We start from the raw sequence: 5,354 nt of genomic DNA, 5'->3' as shown, positions 1-5,354 counted from the left end.
AGCTGCCAGCCTACGCCAGAGCCACAGCAACGTGGGATCCGAGCCGTGTCTGCGACCGACACCACAGCTCACGGCAACGCTGGATCCTTAACCCACTGAGTGAGGGCAGGGATCGAACCCGCAACCTCACGGTTCCTAGTCGGATTCGTTAACCACGGAGCCATGACGGGAACGCCCCTTCAGTCTTTTGAAAGGCCCCTCTGAGAATGCCGTCAGGTGTTGGGGCCAACTTTCCGAGGGGCTCTTAGAGAAATGAACACAGGGTGATGGTTTCACTCTCAGAGACACTCTCAGAGACCATTTCTCTGATGTGTTCATCGAGGGACTCCACTAGCTTCCGTTTTCAGGGCCTCGGGACAAGCGATACGTGTTCTCATCCACAAGGATGCCAGGTCCAAAGGGTGGGAGAAAATGGGAAACGCTCATGAAGAGAGTTGTAGCCAGAGATGGAAGGCAACTGGAAAAACTTCAGGATCCAGTCCAGTTTTCCAGCCACTGAGTTTCTGACTTCTGGAAGGATTTGGGTAGGGAGGAAAAGGTCAAGGATTCTCCATCCCTCTGACAGAGGTATAAGTTACAAAGTAGATGTACATCTTTTGAGAAAGAAACGAACAAACAAAGAAACAAACAAACAAACAATTTTTGTCCCTTTGTCTTTATCAGGAAAAGTGAAAGATGGAGAGAGGGAGGGAGGGTGGGTTGGATGGATGGATTTGGGGGGCGGGGAGAAGATTCTTAGATCCTAATGACCCAATGCTTTCTCTAGTCCTGGGCCTTTAGGTAGGTGATATATCTATATCTATATCTGTATATCTATATCTATCTGTATACACACACACACAGACACACACAGACACACGCACACACACACACACACACACACACACACACACAGACACACACACACACACACAGACACACACACGTAGTTATTTTCTGTTTCTAGGGCTGCACCCATGGCACATGGAGGTTCCCAGGCTAGGGGTCCAATCGGAGCCGTAGCCACCGGCCTACACCAGAGCCAGCACAACGCGGGATCCGAGCCCTGTCTGCGACCTACACCAGAGCTCACGGCAACACCCGATCCTGAACCCAACGAGCGAGGCCAGGGATCGAACCCGCACCCTCAGGCCTCCTAGTCGGATTCGTCCAGCCATGACGGGAACTCCTACATATGTATATAGTATGCATATAGTATATCTTTTTTTAACGCCCACGCCCCAGCCCTATGGAAGTTCCCAGACTCACGGTCGAATCAGAACTGTAGCTGCGGGCCTACCCCACCGCCACAGCAACACGGGATCCTTAACCCACCAAGCGAGGCCAGGGGAGGGATCGAACCCACATCCTCACGGATCCTAGTCGGGTTCATTACCGCTGAGCCCTGATGGGAACTGCAGGGGACATCTTCTTTTTTTTTTTTTTTTTTTTTTTTAAGATGTAAGTTTGTTGTGGTTGTTGGTTGTTGTTGTTGCTTTAGCTCGGCGTACAGTGGGCTTGCTTACAATGTTGTGTTCGTTTCAGGTGTACAGTCAAGGGGATTCAGTGATCCATCTACATCCATCTATCCCTCCGTTCTTTCTTTTTCAGCGTCTTTTCCCCTCTAGGTGATTCCAGAATATTGGGCCATTCCTTCCTTGTTGGTGGGAACACCAGCGTGAAAAAAAACCATCACGGGGGAGTTCCTGTCGTGGCACCATGGAAGCGCATCCGACGAGGAACCTTTGCAGGGAAGGGTGTGGGTTCGATCCCTGGCCTCGCTCAGGGGGGCGGTAAGGATCCGGCAGGCAGTGCCGTGAGCTGTGGTGTCGGTCGCAGACGCGGCTCGGATCCCACATGGCTGTGCCTGTGGCGTAGGCCAGCAGCCGTAGCTCCGATTCAACCCCTCGCTTGGGAACTTCCATATGCCACGAGGGCAGCCCTAAAAAGCAGAGGGGGAAAAAGAAATCATGAGGGCGGGGGAGAGGGATCCATGAGGAGGATGGGATGAACATATACACACACGAGTCTCTATCCAATAGATGACGAACAGGGACCCCTACGCCACCTTCTGGAATCCAAACGCCAAAACCACAAAGCAGAGTTCCCGCCATGGCGCAGTGGAAATGAATCCGACCAGGAACCATGAGGTTGCAGGTTCGATCCCTGTCCACCTCGCTCAGTGGGTAAAGGATCCAGTGTTGCCGTGAGCTGTGGTGTTGGTCCCAGACGCGGCTCGGACCTGGCATTCCTGTTTCTGTGGTGTAGGAGGCCAGCAGCTAAAGCCTCCGATTCGATCCGTCATCTGGGAACCTCCATATGCCGTGGGTGTGGCCCTCAAAACACACACACACACACACACACACGCACACGCACACGCACACGCACGCGCACGCACGCACGCACACGCGCACGCACGCACACACACTCTGGAACCCCCTAAATGGGAGAAAACCGGACACAGTAGTTTTTTAGGGGTCCAGTCTCTGTGACAGGTGAGGATATCAGGCTTGCATCGAGGGAGGGAAGGCTTCACCCCACGCAGAAAACACACCCACCTACCCACCGACCCACCTTCCTTCCTTCCTTCCTTCCTTCATGAGAGAACAGTTGGATGACCCATCCTAAGTGTCGGTTGAATGAAGTCTAGTTACCAGGGTTCAGAGTGGGGGAGGGAGAGGGGTAGGAAGTCTGAAGCCTCTGGCGACTCTCCGAAATGTTCTCCCCCCAGGGTGACAGAGCCGGCAGGTCAGGCACTGCCTTCTCTAGAAACCTTCCTGCCCATGTCCAAGGGGGTGTGGGGGGTTGGGGGTGTGGGGCAGGGAGTGGGTCAGGGAGCCTGGAGAAACACAGACCACCAAGCGGCCATTCTCCCGTCGCCCCGACTGTTTGTTGAATGAACATAATGGACGTGATCCAAGTCTGCCACGCCGCCGCCGCCGCCGCCGCCGCCGCCGCCACCACCACTTTCTCCATCATCTCCCCCACCCTCTTGCCTGCAGCCATCTTTGAAAAGGCTGCTGTTGTCGCTGCCTTTGCATGAAAGTGAGTGAGGACCCCTCCCTAATACGGAGTGTTTCAGTCCCTGGTGTCTCTGACAGCTCGCTCATGTATTGGTTGTGAACCATCTTGCCTTGAGGATTTGGAGGATTCGTGAACATTGCAGGAGCCATGGGAGCAGTGAAGTCCTTATCGCCAACCCGACACCCCCCCCCCCCAAATTTCGTGGCAGGGAGCACACTTTTCTTTCACCCAAGAGATTTATTTCCTGCTTTCCGAAGAGAGAAGGAAAGGAGGGTCAGAATGGTCCTCTGGTGTCTGGTGTCCTGTCCCTTTCATTGCACACACTCCTAGTGCCACTGCGGGAGGCACGTTCGGGGCGCGGGGTGGGGTGGGGGGGGACCTGCTGCACGCACCCGCCCCTCACTTTCAAATGCGAAACTCAAGGAGGATGTGAATGTCCTTCACGCCACCGATCAGGTGAACGGGATGGCTTTCTAGGGAAATCCTGGTGTTTCCTTTCACTGCCATGACGAACACCCAGAAACAACCCTGTAAGTTCATACAACTTTGTCAGTCAACTGTATTCCAATAAAATGAAAAAGCAAGACACAGACACACCCAGACACACACACCCACACGCACACACACACGCGCGCACACACACGCACCCCAACCCAGAACCAAACACCCTCTCCTGAAATGGGGGGGGCGGGCCCACCGGAGAATGAGCAAGAGAATTCCAGAGTCGGTAGGAAAGTGTCATCTGCAGCGGTGTGAGAAACCCCAAGCTCTTTTCTTCCTGTCAAGGTGAATAAACTTTGTTAATGGGAGTGGGTGCCCTCAGTGTGCCCTCCGAGAGGAAAGGCAGGGAGCATTTTCTCCCTGAAGAGCTTAGTGCTGTCATAGCACTGACGGACAGGATGAACGATCGGTGAGAGGTGGCAGCAGCAGTGGTGGCCGCCTGCACTGCCTGGGCGGATTGGAAACATAGACGAGCCACCAAGACTGCGTGTGACACCCCCGTGCCGCCCCCCCCCCCCCCCCCCCCGTCTGTACAGTGACAAGAGTCCTTTGGGGGAAAAGGGGGGGTGGGTGCTCTTCCAGTGTGTCTGTCTGCATTCATCAGGTGTGGGAGAGAAGACAGATGTTTGTTTCCACTATCGTTCGGAGGACTTGCCCAAGAGTACCACGTGCCCCCAAAAGATAGCACCGGAAGAGAGATGCACGAGGTTTCTGAATGCATGCCGTGGGTGCTCCAGGCTGCCTCCAGGCCGCCCCCTCGCCCTCCCCCTCGCCCTCCCCCTCCCCCTTGCCAGAGGCAGACGTTCCTTGAAACAGCTGGCTTTGAACTTGGGCTTCTAGAGGAAGGTTTTTCTCCTGCTTTCAAGACGGGAAGAAGAGGGTGTCCGTCTCACATCCGTCCTTTCCGGGGGGGGGGGGGGGACCCGCTTTGGTGTGCTTGTGAGGGAGAGAGACAGAGACAGACAGGGAGGGACGGAGGATAGGCAGACAGTGAGAGGCAGAATCAGAGGGAGAAAGAGGAGGAGGGGAGAGAGACAGAGAAAGTGAAACAGAGCTAGGTATAGAGGACGCTGTGGCTGGGTCGTATTCTGCGTGTTCTCAGTGAAGTCGTCCTAAGGCCTCTGGAGGTCCAGATCACTGCTTGGGGCCGGAAGTCTGTCTGCCCTTCCCTACCCATCTGAAGAGCTGTGGTTTGGGCTTTCCAGCCGGGAACCCCTCTTTCTGCCTCTTTGTCCAACACACAAGGTTCGTGGGACCCAGAAATCCCATTCTGAGAGCACCCTAGGAACAGTCCTTTCCATACGGCGCAGGAGGCCCCTGTGCCAAGAGATCCAAAGTCTGGAGCCTCTGTTCTCCCCCCCCCCCCCTTCCCTCCACGGACAAAATCTTGCCTTGTATTCCTTTTTTTCTCAGGGACTCTGAAGGACATGTATCATTGTACAACCATGGGGAAGACGCTTCCATTCCCTCTGGAATGATGGATGTGGTCGCATGTCTCAAGGAGGCTCCAATTCTTTGAGCAGGACTCCCGATGGTGCCATCCCATCGTCCCTCCCCTCCCCTCCCCTCCCCTCCCCTCCGGCTCGCTCGGTCGGTCACGGTTCCCCTCCTTTTTCCTCCCCTCCAGGTTATCTTCAGGTCTGCCACCCACTTGTAACTCCTCCCCCACTTGGAAGTGGCCTCTTCCGGCCCCGAACTTGGTCGTCCCAGGCCCACCCCGGGAGCCATCTGGCGGACCTTTTCGGAGACTATAAAAAGCAGCTTACGGCAGGGGGCGTCGCAGGACCAACGAACGCATCGGGATGGATCGCTGTGTGGCGACATGGATTCTCCAGGCAGGGCAGGCATAA

The sequence above is a fragment of the Sus scrofa genome, chromosome 10 (assembly GCF_054392235.1).
Source record: "Sus scrofa isolate SSC_HxYL_T2T_F1_AM1 chromosome 10, Sscrofa_HxYL_maternal_Yorkshire_Landrace_v2.0, whole genome shotgun sequence".
Lineage (NCBI taxonomy): Eukaryota > Metazoa > Chordata > Mammalia > Artiodactyla > Suidae > Sus > Sus scrofa.
This window is presented reverse-complemented; position numbering follows the sequence as displayed.